Source organism: Numida meleagris, chromosome 2 (genome assembly GCF_002078875.1).
Source record: "Numida meleagris isolate 19003 breed g44 Domestic line chromosome 2, NumMel1.0, whole genome shotgun sequence".
Taxonomy (NCBI): domain Eukaryota; kingdom Metazoa; phylum Chordata; class Aves; order Galliformes; family Numididae; genus Numida; species Numida meleagris.
Window position 1 is genome coordinate 4934173 of NC_034410.1, and position 17725 is coordinate 4951897.

Genomic DNA, 17725 nt, shown 5'->3' on the forward strand with positions numbered 1-17725 from the left:
ATTATTTATCAAATCTCTGGGCCATTAGCCCTGTCTTGAACAGCAGCATTGCCATAACCTCCCCCTTGCTCCTCCCACACGCATTTCCCTTCTCTTACAAAGGCCCAGCACGAGCCAATAAAACAGAATGAAAGGGAAAAAATGGAAGTTAAAAGGCAGAGAGCGGCAGGGATGATAATGCACACCTAAGTGGCCAGAGCTGCTGGATGCTCTGTGCTTCCGCACAGCACTCGTGCATTTTCCCCACCCTGCTGTTGTTCCCACACCATCCCTGCTCCATCCTCCCCATCCCACCCCTCACCAACACAGCTCCTCAACCACTGAGATCTCAGTGCTGAGACCACGTGCTTTTCATTTTTAGTTCTTTGTCTCCCAGCTGACGGGAGTTTGGGTTTCAGCAAAGCTGGACGTCCTTGTACTTCACCTCCATCACCAGATGAAAGCCAAGCTCTGCACTTCTGGGACTGGGAGCACCAAGCCACACATCAGCTTATGTGTAATGTGCAGTAAACTCCTGATACCTGGCAGCATGGCTTGGAACCTGACAAACTGGCTGAGCTCAGAAAATATCCCTCCTTGGGTGGAAAAGATGAAAAATGGAAAATCTCCATTCTTGACATTACACCTCGTAGGTTCTGTTTACGGTATCTTTTTCTATTATTTTTGTTCTGTTTTCTAGGATAAAATCAAACTGACAAGGCCTGCTGAGGCTGAGAAACTTTTGTTTCATCCTGTTTTCCTGCTTAAGCAAAACAATTATTTTAAATTGCAGTTGTTCCCGTCATGCCCTCCCTGCAGGAATGTTAGTGGAGCTATTTGCAGAGTGAGATGATGTTGGATGAGCAGAACTTGTCCCTTGGTACTTAACGGCCCCCCCCAGCTTTGGCTGATTATCAGAGATTTCAGTTCTATCTCAGTACTTCCAGTTTTGTCCAAATTATTTGACTTGAACATTCCTTGGCTGGAAAATGTGTTGAGTTCAGCCTCTCCCATGGGAATCCCAGGGCTTCTGCTCTAGCCTGAAATCACCACACAGCCTCCTCCAGAGCAAAGAAATCAGTTTAAAGAGAGAAACAGACCGGGGACAGGTCTGCAAGAGCATTGAAACCACCAGAAAGATTGGTTTTTGATTGCCAAGATTTAGAACTACTTGTGTTGAGCCTGCACCACTTTGTCAGCTCCTAAATGAAGTAATAACTACAGTCTGGATCAGTCGGAAAAGGTAGAAATTGAGAATGCAAGAAATCTATGAGGCTTTTACAAAGCCCTCTGTGCTTACTTACATCTACAGAGACAAAGTTTACATATAGAACGAAGACACTGTTGTTACGGTTGTGTCATCTTTAAGGAAGCTGTGTGTGCTTCACTTAGCATTTGATTATGAATGTAACCCATTAAGTTCTCAACTCCTGTTTGCTAATTGGAGGCCTGTAATGATGCCCAGAAATGGTATTCAGAGTGAATGGTATTCAGAGTGCTGAAATAATGTAATATACATGATTAAGAAATGCATAGCAATTGCCTAATTAGGTATACAAGTAATACAATAAATCTTATTGGAAAGTATTTTCCTTCTGCTTTCTGAGCTGTGAGACAATAAAGAATAATAATTAAAAAAGAAAAAGAAGAAAACTGAGACAATTCAGACCAGTGTAGCAGGCCAGAACTTTTCTTTTTGCAAACAAAACTCCCAAGGGTTGGAGGCCCGTTCTAAAGAGAGAAACAATTCAGGCTTTCGAAGTAGGCTCTGAGCCTGACAATCCTATTTCTGCATTAAATCCCAACCTGAAAGTAAAGGGTATTTCAAAAAGCCACTTGATGCAGCTCCCTGACGTGGCTACCTTCCGGCAAGGCGCCTATCCCTAGCTGGATTTCTCTCAGAACTTAGTGCAGAACTCAGCATCCATTGGACACTGCTGCAGAGCATCTTCAGTGGGGCCCTCTCCCGGTGGGTGGGAGCTCGGTGCACAACCTGAAGGCTTTCCCTCACCTGTATGTGGCAAAGATTCTGTTTCTCTTTTTCCTTACACTCGCTCTTACATTCATGTCCGTGCAATAAAACCCATCAGCGCTCCACCGTGCTCACGCAAACACCGAAGTGAGTCAGTGCCGGTAATGATGCCTTCAAGTTAATTACCCCCAGTTTGATTGGGGTGAGGGGAAAATCATGAATATAACCCTGAATTTAACAAGCATAAAAGAGCGTTTAATTATTCTAGTTATATGGTTATCCCCAGATAGTTTCTCATTTTTCCAACAGGATCCGCTCCTCTAGGGCATGAGGTAATTGCTGATATCCTTGCACGCTTCAGCGAACGCTCTGGAGTAGTTAATGATTTATGAGGAGAGCTGGAAGTGCCCGGTCAGCAGGACCATGCCCAGCACCTCGGATGCTGATAACAAAAACCCAAAGCCCAGAATTAAGGTCACACACCCAGAACTGAGCCCACACACCCAGCGTGCTGCCGTGCAGCAACATGGGGATGCTAGAGGCTCTCCTGCAAGAAACCTGGGATGAGTCAGACTCGGAGGGGAGGGTGAGGAGGGGATGGGGAAGAGATCATTCTGGCTTAACAACACCTCTCCTACCCTGTTTTTACCTGCTGCAAAACCTCCTCCGCACCGACAGAAGCACAGCTGCATGAGCACCAAACTCATGGTCCAGCCGGAATCCTCTCCAGACTTTCAAGTCGTCAAATTAACATTTGCATCAATTTAATTTTCACATGACTCATCACTACGTGATTCAGTCTCTCTCTGAGCAGCCTTCAAATAGCGCTGACCTTTCTTTCAAAGCTTGACCTCAGGTGGGGATTTAGAGGAGGAATACAAGAGTGATTCAAACACAGATGCCAGGCAGCCTGCATCTTGCCAAGGAAGGGAGCTGTCACTGTGCAGGACACAAGCGTGATGTGTGGTTTCCTGCCACCTTGTATCAGTTTCCGTATAGGATAAGCATATATAGCAATATGGCAGGAAAGCAGTTGCAAGGCAGCAGAAAGTATGTATATAGGTCCTTAATGCTGAGATGAAAATGTGTCTTTGAGGTGAGCCTTGCAGAACTCCTAGATTCAAGTCAAGGAGTTGGACTCAATGACCCTTATGGGTTCCTTTCAACTTGTGGCATTCTATGATTCTATGAAGTCTCTTGACACTGGAGCAAGCTGGGACTCGCTGGTATTAAACAGCGGTAGAGAAATATTTTTGTGGGGGACATGGACACTCTTTTCTGAAAGCATAAAGGTCCATTCTTTTTCAGCCTGCTATCTTTTGTAGTCACTTATTTTGCCTCCGGACACCAGTCTGTGGCATGTAGACAGTGACTGACCAATCACCCAAGAAATCAAGGAGATTGAAGACCGGGCCCTGGGAGACAAAGTCCAAAGCAGGAGTTTGCCTACATCTGGTTAAGATGTATCAGTCCCTCCTCTGGTGGCATCTACTGCCCTTCCAAAACTAGGCAGGGAGTAAACATCCAGAGGAGGTGGTTGCTCTGAACAATCTCTGCTGTTGACATCTGCCTCAAAATGCCTAAATTTGGCTAAATAATGTTGGTCTCAGTCTGGCAGTCACCCCCAAGTGCAATGTGTCAGACTTAAGTCATCAGCATCAGCCAATGGGCCATCAACCACCAGCTTCGAAAGGATCATTTGGCAAAAGACTTGCAGATAGGCCTATATTCATGGTCTGTAGTCGGGATGGTGGCCCATGTTGACCATCCTCCCCATCTCCTTTTCTTGTATTTGTCATGTGTTCTAGAGCTATGAAGGTGCAGCATCAGTGGCTGCATCTAAGCATCTACTTCTTTACACCACACCAATAGGATTGAGAAAAGTTCAGGTTGGAATGGACCTCAGGACGTTGGTTGCTTGAGTCCTCCTGTGCTCTCCCAGTCTGTTTCTTGCAGTCAAGCAAAAGCTATGCAAGGAGTTCAGAAGACCTCATGTTTCCAGGAAGCTCCCACCAAAACTACCACCTTAGGCTCACCCCACTCAGCAAAGTGAGGTCTCCTTTGCTCTGAAGATGAGGTGTCAGCCCCCATTCCTAGCATGGCAGCATGGCACCTTCCTCTCCTTCTTTTCATGTGCATCCACTCTTCAGCATCCTCTGCAACAACAGTCATCCCTGAAGGTGTTTGGGCCAGGTTAGATGGGGCCTTGGTCAACCTGATCTAGGGTCTGATTTAGTGGTTGGCACAGGGCTTGGAATTAGATGATCTCTGAGGTCCCTTCCAACCCAAGCCATTCTATGATTCTATGAAATCCTGCTTTTCTGTCTCTTGTATCCTCCAAAATACTTGTAATCATAGACTTACGGCACTTTTTAGACTCACCAGCAGCTGCCCAAGCTCACTGCCCTGCTACGGTCAAGAGGGACACAAGCCTGACACGGAATGTCCTGGCTTCTCCTAAAGGCTATTTTTTTTAGTAACTCTCCATTTTCAGAGATTATTGGCTTGCTTTTATCATGAAAGCTGCCCCTGGCAATATTTGTCCTTCCTTTGTGAGAAAAACATCCCGGGCCTGAAGTTATATAAGTGTCACATGGCTTTAAGGCATTTTTTCCCCACTCACTCATAAGTGTCAACTGGAGTTTCTTATCCACAGGCGGGGAGTCCAGGAGCAGTTTGTGTCTCTTTGGCTCCAGTATCTCATCACAGGGCACTCTTCACTTCAGAAATCTCTCTTTCCTTCTCAGGCTACTCCTCAAGTCAGGAGAAAGACTGTGAACTGATGTCTGAAGAGGGCCAGCACAGCAAGCAGCTTGTTTTTTTCCTCCCTCCACAATGCCAGAAGTCAGGGGGTATTTATAAGAAAGAAAGATGCAGGCTGCTGACCCTTTCATCTCACATTTCTTTAGGAAGGATTTGAACCGTTAGCTTCCCAGAGCACAAAACATGTGGGCTGCCAAGTCCGAGTTGCTGTAAACCTCATAGCAAGCTGTGAGAGACCCCTTCTTGTGAAGTGGTAGGACTATATTCAAAGTCGTGTAAGTGAGTATGAAAAAAAAAGGGGGGAAACAGACAGGGAAAGCAGGAGAAACCTCATCTCTTCCCCTGGATGGCTTTGTGGGAAGTGGTGAAGTTTCCATGATAAGCTCAAGACTGGAGCCCTTAATATTTCAAGACATCAGGGCCAGATTTGTGAATCTGTGTTAATGTATTAACCTCCAATCTGCATTAATAGCTCCTGATTTATGGTATCAGTGTCGAGACTACTCATTTCACTGTGTGAGCCTGAACACAACAGATCCTGAAATCTGCAGATCGCTAAAGCAAAGGACAATTCTTCATTTAGCTTGCTGCTGTGATTTTTTTCAACACTCCATCATTAACTATCTTCGAAATGGTAATGAAACTCAGGTTTGGAAATGAGGAAAATGATGTACAGTCATGTTGGCTCCCATCAACAAGATGAGGGGACTGTAAGAAAGAGTTTTGCTCCAATTTTTGCACAAACTGTACAAAATAAATAAGATGGGAAGGTGTCCTCCCACTGACCAGAAATAATTTAATTTATAACAGCTGCCAGCAAGACACTATTAGAGGGAATTATTAGATGAATGTCTCTTTTACCTCTGGAAGTTGTTATGCCGGTCTATAAGCTCTTCCCTTGACTTAACCATGTATTTCACCTACAACTTGACCTCTTTATCTCCATGTTACAGGTGCCCAATTCACTTCTTTTCCATGCCAAAAATTTGCCTTGAATATGAGCAAAATCACTGAAACACAGCTGCTGCCATACAAGAAAAGAAGACTCTCCAGAGCTGAGCTTTGTGCTCCTGCTCTCACTTTCTCTGATGTACTTAGAGTGTATTTAGCAGAGAAGAACACCTGAAATAAGAGTCTGAGCTGTGGGCGCATTGATGGGAAGGATTCAGCCAATACACCTATTCCTTGCAGTGGGGTGTAATGCATTTCCTGGGCTTAGTTGAAATAAATTTGGTACTTTGTTGTTGGTTCGGGGTTTTTTTTCTGGTTTTTGGATGTTTTACAACAGCTTTACCACTAGGTTCTTTTTAAGAGAATTGTCACTGATCAGCACTGATAATGCAGTAAAGAAGGAACTAATAGACATCTTCATACTTCTATCATCCAAATGCTGATGGGAACAGTTTTTTTTTTTTTTTTATGGGCTCAAACAATATATCCTGTTCAATATAAATTCAGAAAGAAGGGATAAGTACAGACCAAAAAGAAACAGATCACTGCAGGTACCTACAGATCAGTTGGCAACTGAGTTATAGCTTAGAGAGCCTCTGTTACGATGGAATTTGAGTCTTTAAGATTTTTACTTTTAGGTTTCTGGTTAAAGTTTCAAGAGATTGAAATTCCCAATTCATTTTATTTCTCTGGAAGATGTAAATGGATCATTAATATGTGCAGTTTATTAAGTAGACAATAATAGCATTACAACAGGAAAAGCAGGAAAAAAAATCAGTGCAATAATTTGATCAAGTGGCTGAGCCTGCAAAACAGGGCCAGGACTTCCGCATTTCATTGACTCAACATGTGACAGGCAGATGTGTCTGTCTGTCCATTTGCCTTCCCAGTTACAGCCTGCATTACAGATGCAAATGTGCTGTCCTGCCTAAGAAGTCCACAAAGAGCATCTGATGCATGTTATCCCCTGCACATCACAAACATTGTCCGTAGCATTGTACACAGGGAAATCAGGGAATCATAGAATGGCTTGGGTTGGAAGGGATCTCAAAGATCATCCAGTTCCAACCCTCTGCCATGGGCTGGCTGCCCCCACCAGCTCAGGCTGCCCAGGGCCCATCCAGCCTGGCCCTGAGCCCCTTCAGGGATGGGGCATCCACAGCTCTCTGGGCAGCAGTGCCAGGGCCTCACTGCCCTCTGAGTAAAGCATTTCTTCCTAGCATCTCACCTAAATTTCCCCTCTTTTAGTTTAAAGCAATTCCTCCTTCTCCTATCACTATCAGACTGTGTAAGAAGTCAGTCTCCTTCTGCATATAAGATCCCTTCAAGGACTAGAAGGCCACACTGAGGTCTCCCCCAGAGCCTTCTCTTCTCCAGACTGAACAAGCTCAGTCCCTCAGCCTTTCTTCGTAGCAGAGGTGCTCCAGCCCTCTGAGCATACTCATAGCCCTCCCCTACGCCCACTCCAACAACTCCAACATGACCATCCAGTTCAAGCCTCATTATTATTTCATTTCTAAGTCTGTAGTAAATTTGTAGCATCACCATTGATCATTTTACTAATATGGGGACATTGGTGTCCAGTACTTGACCAATTACTTTGACCTGGCATCATGCCTCATCGTACACCCAATTGCATCTCTGTATGTGCTGTTCTAATTGTTTTACCCACAACAATGGACAAATACTTGTCAATTATGTCTTTGTTTCAAAGACAGAGCTGGTAATGCGAGGGGAGACGTGGCAAGGACAGGTTGGCTGCTGTGGGTGTGGGCTGGCAAGCTTCTGATGAGGCCACCGCAGTTATTACATCAGCAGCGAGTCTAGCTCTACAACTACTCCACTTTGTGAGAAGCGAATTACATGTCTCATATCAGGTACTGCCTCTACAGAGCAGTTTTCAGTACCAATTCATATATAGAAGTGCACCTTGGAGGAGTTGGATTTGGAAGGCTTCAGGCATGATGCAGAGGACCTGCTTAGGCTTTTAGAATAAGCACAGTGACAGCAAAAATACCAGGTGCCTTGCCATCCTCAGATGATCTAGGCTGCCTGCACTGGGCACCTCCCCATGCCTCCAGTGGGAGGAGAGACACCTCTGAAGGATGAAGGTGGAAAGCTGAGGAGGATCCAACAGGAGTCACAAGTTGGTAGGAAGTACCAGCCAAAGACATGCACCAGAAGTCCTGCGTCTCCTGAAGCTTAGGTTTCCCATTGGAAATCTTCAGCCTTTTTGCATTCGTATGTTGTCAAAGTGGAGCTCCAGTTCTCCAGTACGCCACCAGTGAGCCACCACCCAGCCTGTGCAGCCAGGCTGTCCAGGGACATGGTGGATGCTCTATCTTTGGAAACATTCAAGTTCAGGCTAGATGGGTCTCTGAGCACCTGATGGAGCTGTACGTGCCCCTGTTCATTGCAGGGGGATTGGACCAGATGGCCTTTAAGGGTCCCTTCCAACTCAAACGATTCTATAATTCTACAATCGCTCATCCTTTTACAGTTAGGAATCCCTTCCCCAAAGTCTAACTTTGTTTTACTTTGCTGATAAAATACAGCAATTTCTTCTAGATCTTCCCCCACAGACATTTCCACCTCCTAGATTAGAAATTCATAGTGCACACAATAGGACCATGATTGCTATTTTCCACATTCTGCTCATCGTTTTCTTTAGTCACACCTCTGTGATGTTTAATAAGTCCTTATTGAATTTGACAGCAGTTGTATGCCAGAAGCACAGACATAGCATTAGTCATATTTCCTCTACTCTGGAGTAATCCAATAATGGCTAGGTAATTAAAACCTGCCCTTTACTAACATGTCTGGCTTCATGCTTTTTCTTTTGTATATTCAAAATCTTGTTATATTTCCCCGCAGAACAGCCCTGTCAGAATTGCACAAAACCTCGTGAGATGTGCGGCAAAGGCAGTGCCAGAACATCAAGGAACAAGTGAAGAGCAAATTAAATGAAAGCAAGAGAGGGAAAACTACATGAGAAAATAACAAGATAGAAGGAGACGTGGGAGCAGGACTACTTGCAAGCCACAAGCAGCTCAGGCCATTGCCTTGCTTTAGATGCATGCACAGTCACCCCAAAAGTAAAGCGGTAACTTGCACCCCATGGTGCAACCAAACATTGCAGCGGGACACACAGACACATCAAGCAACATGAAATGAGCGCTGCAGGAAAGATGCTAACCTGTACACAAAGGTCATTTCTTCTGAGTTTTGAGCTTTCATCCTGTGCTCTGAACCGAAGTGGCTATAAAGTGAGACAATTACATCTGCCAGCAGGCCCATGATATTTGGACCCTTTTGTTGCCTGTTCTCCTCACAGATTCTTTTCTCGTGATGTTTTCCCTCATCCTCTTTTACCTTGACATTATTCTGAAAATAAAGGACAGAATTTTCACGTGCCAGTGCTTAAAATTAGCACACTTATAAATATCAGGTCAACTGCAGATCCACTTTGGGCCCTGTTATCACTAAGACTGAAGGCAAACTAATGCTGCCCACATAAGGTGGTTTCCAACCATTTTATGTACCAAGTAGGAGAGTGGGGAGTCAGTCTCACAGGGTGATGCACAGAAGTCACATTAATTGGGGGTTTCATCTAAATGCACCAGACTTTGGGAGGCTTCATGTTTTACTGAGCTAAGGATCAATGTGCCAAGGACAGCACAGTCCTCTGGCCACAGGCAGGAGCCACATGGACACTTCTATGGAAACAGCACCTAACTCCAACCCACACAATGTTCTCTCTGTCCATGGCTCCTGACCTTTATGACTAAAGATGCAGATCCATTTTACCCTATACAAAGTGCTTAAAGGTGCCGACCCACACAGAAAACAGTAACAGCAGCAGCCAGAAACATGGCATAGGTGAAAAACAGTGCACTTTCTCCAACCCTCCCCTTCACAGAATACTGAACTTTCAGCCCAGATAATACCCTGAAGGTCAGTATCCCTTTCACATGCCTAAAGCCAGGTATACGCTGCTGTATTCAGATGCTTCAGGGCTTTTTGCAGTCCAAATATAGCAGAAGAGAGCTAGTATTAGTGCTCTAATTTTTCAGTCTTGGCCGTCAAGCCCAATGTATTAGTGCTTACATTGTTAAATATCTACCCTAAATTATATAGGTGGTGCACCATGACTGACTCAGTGTTTTCATTTCCTGCCTTCTCACCTCTAAGGGGGCAAATTTCCTTTCTATGAAGGGCACCCTTTGAATTAATTGAGACTACTTGTCTGAATAAAGGCTTGTAAGATCATGCCTTGAAATTGTAAGCCTCATCTTCTCACACATACACAAAAGGCAGTAAGTGAGCTGATAATCGTGTGAAATTACACACAGAATCATAGAACTGCTCAGGTTGGAAAGGACCCTCAAGATCAAGTCCAACTGCAACATAACCATACTGCTCTAACAAACCACCACTAAATCATGTCCCCGAGCACTACATCCAAACGGTTTATAAACACATTCAGGGATGGTGACTCAACCACCTCCCTGGGGAGCCTGTTCCAGGGCTTAACAACCCTTTCTGGAAAGAAGTTTTTCCTGATATCCAACCTAAACCTCCCCTGGCGCAACTTGAGGCCGTTTCCCCTTGTCCTGTCACCAGTGAAAAGAGACAAGCCCCGCTCTCACTGCAATCAATCACCTTTCATGTATTTGAAGAGAGCAATGAGGTTTCCCCTCAGCCTCCTCTTCACCAGACTAAACAGCCCCAGTTCCTTTAGTCACTCCTTGTAGGGCATATTCTCCAAGCCCTTCACCAGCCTTGCTGCCCTTCTTTGGACCTGCGCCAGCACCTCCATGTCCTTTCTGTACTGAGGTGCCCAAAACTGAACACAATACTTGAGGTGAGGCCTCACCAATGCCGAGTACAGGGGCAGGATGACTTCCCTAGTCCTGCTCACCACACCATTCCTGATACAAGCCAGGATGCCATTGGCTTTCTTGGCCACCTGCGCACACTGCTGGCTCATATTTAGCTGACTGCCCTTCAGCACACCAAGGTCCCTTTCCGTCAGGCAGCTTTCCAGCCACTCCTCCCCAAGCCTGTAGGGTTACCTGGGGTTGTTGTGACCAAAGTGCAGGACCCAACACTTGGCCCTATTGAAACTCATATGGTTTACCTTGGCCCATTGATGCAGTCTGTCCAGGTCCCTCTGCAAAGCCTCTCTACCCTACATCATACCTACCTCCCTACTCTACATCATAGTCAAGGCCTCTGCTCTGCCATGTGGGCTCCTTTGGAGCTACACCTTACTCCATTAAGAAGAGTGTGTCTACTCACAATAGTTAATATTGCACTAGTAAGACATCAGTAAGAACTGTCAATGTCATGCTGTGTTTGCAGATACACTGTCAAATCAGAATCAGATAGAAAAGTGTAAAATCCTCGAGCAAGACTGTTCTTTTAAGAACTTCAAGGCACATTCAAGGTGTTTCTGTACAAACAGAATCATAGAATGGCTTGGGTCAGAAGAGACCTCAAAGATCATCCAGTTCCAACCCCCTGCCATGGGCAGGGTTACCAACCACCAAACCAGGCAGTAGATCAGGTTGTCCAAGGTCCCATCTAACATGGCCTCCAGGGAGGCGTTCAATTAAGTAAAGGTGTAAATGAAGTAAATAAAGCCTTGTCTTTGGCCTGTGCATTTTCCTAGCACATTCTCTGCTGCCTCAGAATCCTCCAGTCCCTTTACCAGCTCAAGCAGCCCCCATGCATGGGCTCTTCCTCTTCCAACAATGGGGTGCTGACACCCTCGGAGCAGGACATGGAGCTGGTGCATTGCCATGAGCTACTGTACTTGTGGCGTGCACCATTTGGCATCTCTTGCCTTCTCTCCATCAAAATGTGGTGGAGGTTTGCTGCCAGCTGCCTAGAGTGACCTCAGGAGGGGTGGCACTGGCCTTGCCAGAGCAAGAGCGGTTCCATTTGGGAACTGAGCACACTTAAACCAACTCTCTCCCGTGCCCCAGCTTAAAAATAAGACCACGTATTCTTTTATAAGTGCATTCCATCTTGTGAGTTCCCAGCAATCTCTGAAAGGTCGTGCAAGCTGCAATAACAGCCTTTCAGTAATACTAAAACATTTCTTTTCAAGTATTTGTGTGATGTGTTGGACATTGCTTACTAAAACATTCACCTAGTGGGAATGAAAACACCCCCTCAGACACACATACATCCTGTGGATAAAAGCTCCTTCTAATTGCAGCAGGAAATGTGACATTTCCAACTGGACAAAGGCACTAATAATCCCCAGTGAGAACGAACTTGTGGGGACCTGAGAGAGGAGCGGGCAACCGCACCGTTCCAGTCTCAGTGCCAATATGCTGTGAAAAAGATTGTCTTAATTTAAATAACAACCTTTCCCTCCACCACAATTCCCCTATTCCCATGGAGCCAATACAAAGCAGAGAAGAACCTGTGTTAGGAGGAAGGTGGGGAGCTGATGTTGTTTGGGACAAATCTTCCCCACTTGCTTGCACCACATGCAAACAAAGGGAGGAAATCAGTTTTACATTTATTTGAGCAAAACATACAACTGAAATGCAGTGTACATTAAACTCATTATAGGCTGTTGGAGTTCCTCTAGGAAAAGGAAAGGACATTAAATGCAGATCTTCAGTGCAGTGTGTGACCACCACCTACACAAAATGCCTTAGCACATGTTCAAAGATGCTTCAGACACAAGGGCCCACAGCCAATCACTTATTCATCTCTAACTGAAAAATCCCATCCCCTTACTCCCGTCCACCAACAACTCTTTCTCCAGCATGCACTGGCTGCAGCATTTACCTGGATCATTATTATGTTGCTGTTGTTCCTTTTCCTACCCCCTGGCACAGACACAGCCCCGTCATGGGCTGGGGGCTGCTTGGAGACAGGCTCAAATGGTGCCAGGCGAGTGACAGGACCCAGTGCTGGATGCCCAGTGCCTGGCTCCAGATTGGCACGGGTTAGGTGGGTTCAAGGGCTGTGAAAATCCACGAGGAAAGTGGATTTTACACCTCATTGTTCCCTGAAGCTTAAACACATAGAAATTGGAACACTCACTACTACTACTAATGGCTACATTATTTCTGATACAAAAAGATGTGGGAGATTCATACTGGCATTGATACATCCTTCCTGCTAAGCTTCCACTACAAGAGGGAGGGAGCTCTCCCCATGTAGAAGAGCATGAGGGGTGCTTTGGATGTGCAAGCCAGAACAGGTGAGACCCTAAGAAAGATCCCCACGTCACTAGGACGCTAACAGAAAACACGAGTCTCTGGGACATCTGCATGCTACTTTGCCAATTTTGCTTCTCGCCCACCCATGACACCAGAAAACTTTGATGGAAAAGGTAAGGAAATGGGCATCATTATGAGAGCCAAAGTCTTGTGGCTCATGGGAGGTTCACGTCTGCCCACGGCAGGTGGCCACCACCACCATCACCCTGTGCTTCCCTTGCCCCCTTTCCCTCTTCACCTCGCTGTTGATCTGCCTCTCTCGAGCTTCGCATTTCAGCGTCCAGCTGTACTCGAGGTAAAAATTTGTTGTCTGGAGAGGGAAAAAAGGAAAGAAAGAAAGAAAGAAAAAAAAAAAGTAATTTACTGTGAAGCACTGGCTGAAAATCATTTTCTGAACCACCGCACAATTTTAATCAGACGACCATACTGTATCCAATCAAGGAAGGATTTGCGAGGGGGGCGGGGGGTGTTCACCCTGGCCTTCCCCAGAGGACTGTAAATCCAAGCTTTGCTCAGGAAGACGAGATGTCTCAGGCTTCACAGCATGCCCAAACCTAATTTGCACTAGAATTACATGGTCATTACTAATGTATACAGTGACTCAAATTGATTACTTTGCTATTAGTAAGAGCAAGACGCTCACTTTGGTGATGGCAGCTTCCGACAGAGGGGGAGCACCATGGGGTGAGAACAAAGCCGAGCAGTGGCTGTGAGTATTGGGGGGTGAGGGAGATCATGGGGATGGGGAAGGCCATGGGGATGGAGAAGGCGATGCCCAGGGAGAGATCAGCAAGGCAAAGGGCATGGGAATCACCTACTCATACAACAGAGATCTCACGCACTGGAAACAGCCCTGGAGGAAAACTCTTCTCTGACAGCCACAAGCAGACCCTGACCATGTGTGAATACACTTTGTGGAATCTCCCCACGCATTAAAACACCCAAGGACACCAAACACCCAAAGGAGCTGGGGAAATTTTGCTGCAGCCTTTCGCACTTGCTTAGGCATGGCCAGCCTGCTCCTGGGGCACCGCACTGGGAGGGAGATCAGCTAGGACACAGAACAGCCACGCGAGGAGGAACGTGTAAGGCTGGAGTTTACAAAAATGGCTATTTTTGAATCTGGGCCTGAAGTTAGGAAGAAATTCTTTACTCAGTAGGTAGTAGGGCACTGCGGGTGCCCCTTCCCTGGAGACATTCAAGGCCAGGTTGGATGGAGCCCTGGGCAGCCTGGTCTAGTGGGGTGCAGCCAGCCTATGGCAGAGGGCTGGAGCTCAGTGATCTTTAAGGTGCCTTCCAACACAAGCCATTCTATGATTCTGTGATTCTATGAAGTAGAATCCACGTGTGATTTTAATCAGACTGAGACAAATGGCTCTCATCTGCTGTCCTACTTTTGTAACTTTTCTGCAGTGTTGCATTCCCAGTAAGTCACAAAAACCAACCCATCTACTGGAGATCAAGGCTCCGGTCCACAGAGATGCTGGGTGGCCTGATCCAAGCTGCCTGGCTCACACAGTCAAGGAGACAGGCTGTTCCCCTCCAGAGGGATGCATTGGGGATGGGACTTGACACTGTTGGACTCGATGATCGTCATGGGTCCCATCCATCTCAGGGTATTCTATGACTATGAGCAGCATCGGGAGGGATACTGCTCCCAGCTCCAGCCATCCCTGACGCTGATCCTTGCCCCATCAGCTGCTAAGAGCGGCTCGAGAAGGTATGCAAGGGTCTGTATTTGATCTCTTAGAAAATATTTATTCTTGGCACAAACCAAACTTACCTCTGTGATCACCCAACCACCTCCACTCTGTTCCTTAAGCAGAGTTGGAAGCACTTCATTCCATTTTCTGCTTCTCTCCCCCAGCCTCTGAAGCGCCGGCAGGGAAGCCGGGATGCCAACCAGCAGACCTTCCAACCAACATCAAAAGCCTTGCATTCGGCTCCTCAAAGTGAGTATTTTGGGAACGTTATGTCGCCACAGCCATTAATTTTTCACGTGGCGGGTGGGAAACCTGCCCTGTTTGAAGGGCACAGTGGGAACAGCCAATTGCTCTGCAGTATTTTACAGCATGGGAAGGGGGAGAGGGGTGGGATGTTTGTAGCACCCACCCCAGAGCATCCACAGAGACGCTTCTGATACTTTAAGCAAATACTCAAAGCTCTTGTTCAGCCTTTTCTTCCAAGCCATGGCAAAAGCAGATAAGCCATTAATTGCACAGGCAGATAGCTGTTAGGAAGTGTGAGAGAACTGGCTCCACCGCCACTGCGTAGGTGGAGCTGATTAGATGGACCTGAATCAGAAAAAAAAGGAACATTTCCCACAAGGCCACCGATTGCTGATCTGCTTCGCTGCATGGTGAGAAAAGCTTTTCCTGTGTGACTGCAGGAGAAGACAATTCCAAATTCAAAAATAACAGCAAAATTGCTCTTCACTTCCCCACCGAGCCAGGCTACTAGCAAGAGTGCTTTGGGGTTTATACATCATAATTCCTCCAGAGTTTCACTGCCAGGCAACAAACACACGGGGACAGGATGGGCACAGAAGGATTTGGGGTTAAAACGCAGCACCACAGACTGGGTGAGGTTAGCAGGACCTCTGGGTGCATCTGGAGGTGCAGGGTGCCCAGCCCAATGACCCAGCAGCTTTTGGACATCTCCAAGGACGAGAGCCTTCTGAGTACCTGAGCCAGGACTCCGGTACACATACAGTGCAGCAGTGCTGCCTAGTGTTCAGGAGACCCTCCCGTGCTCCAGTTCGTGCCCACTGCCTTTTGTCCTGGCACTGGGCACCACTGACAAGAGACTGGCTCCGTCCTCTCTGCCCCCTCCCATCCACCGTCTCAGCTGGGTGCTGTACTGGCAGAAGGGCCTCTATTTGATTGTTTTCCCATGAAAATCAATTCCATGAAAAGGAAGTAAAAAAAAACTCTGTGAAACCCAGTGCCCAGGCCCTCCAGCAATGGGTGCTGGACAAGTTGGCGGCTTCTGCAGATCCTGGGCTTTGCTATCTACACGTCACCAGTCGTTCTATGGGCCACCCAACTGTCTCCATCAGGGGAGATGATTCCAATGATGGACAGGACGCAAAGTTGGGTGTTGCAGCACCTCAGAAGCCCCTTCATGAACGAAACCCTCAAGATTCTTGGTGTGTAGGTTCTCCCCTTCCAGCTGTTGCCTGCTGTATCTAATACATATTGCTTTTCTCAGGACAGGGAGAGTTTCCCCACAAGTTACCACAGCACAACTAGCTGAGATCCATTTTTTCCACTGAAGTTGAAAACTGTAAAGCAATGCTCCAAAGAGAGCCGACCACACAAAAATAAAGAGCAGAACTGAAAACTGCTCCTCAGTAGGTTTCATTTACAGATGCAAAGCAGTAGCACTGCAGGGTTAAATTCTCATCTAGAATGAGATTCATGAAGAAGCTGGACTCAAAATCATCTCTGGTGCAGATACACAATTTGGCTCATTGACCTAAAGGCACTTTCAAACATTACTGCCAAAACCCTTGTCCAGGAAAAATGATTAGCTCCATACTGCTCTGATGTCAGTGTAACGCTTGAAACAATTCATTTTAAATGGGTATCTCAGTATCACAAGCAGAAATACAGTTATCATGGGCCAGAGATCCTTGATTCCTATTTTTGGCCACCCCAGGCTGACACCGCAGAAGCAGCCTGCCACCAAAAGGCCAAACCCCAAAAGCGCACTGAGCAGGGACCAGCTGCAGCACGAGCAGCCCTGAAGTGGGGTGAATGCAGGAGCTGAGAGCCCTGAGCACAGCAGCAGCTCTCACTGCACTATTATAGACATCATCGCCCTATCCACCACCACTCCCACCCTTATTCAAGCCTAGCAGCAACAATCAAGAGTAGGCAGTCAATGGAATATCAGAAAATTACTGTATCAGGCCACGGCCAGCCTGGTTGTCAACTTGCCTCACGAGTCACTTATTTAGCTTTGGAAGCAAACACATTGAAACAGCAGAGGAACAAGGGACAGACTCAATTTCAGGGACTCCTGCTGCTTCGGTGCATCAGAGGGCTCATACTGTCACCACAGATGCAAGTGAGCACGCACACATAAGTTGGACACAGACACAAGCACCACACTCAGGAAGGACTGGTGGAGGTGGAGATGGCTCAGCAGGCATGAAAACTATGGGAAGTGGGCCTTGCAGAAATGCAGTGGGGCACAGAAAGCCCAAGGAGGTACAGAACTAAGGAGCAGCTGCTGTCCATGGCTGGCCTCCATCAGGAGAGTCACCCAGCCTTGGCACTTCTGCTGTTGCCGTAGCGGGAAGATAGGGAGTTCCTTACCAACAAGAGGATTTTGCTCTGGATGGACTCATATCTGAAGCACAGAGATCTGTTTTCAGCTGCACCTAGGAGTGTTTGGGCATCTGTCCTCTCAGCTGAAAAAAAACAAACGACAAAGAAGGAGGAGGAAGGTTTAATTAAAACCGTAAGTAATGTGGATAACGTGGAAAAGAGAAAGAGAATGCAAAAAGCAACGTCCAAGTTCCTCCTCCACAAAGGCTGGCACCAGGCAACACACAGTGACATCTAGGTTCTGCAAAGCAAGAGGTGGCTTGTCCTTTTGTGGTTGTTTTGTTACACTTGGTAAGATCAATAACCAAAATTCTGGGCTAAAATTGAAATGAGCAAAGGTTTTGTGAGGATTTTACCCCATTTTTCTCTCATGTCTGTGGGTAGCAAGCTTTTACGATGGCCTTAGCTAGGAACGCTTCCCTGGTTTTAAGATGTCTGGATTTTGTAAAAGTGTTGATGCAAACATGAAAGTATCACGG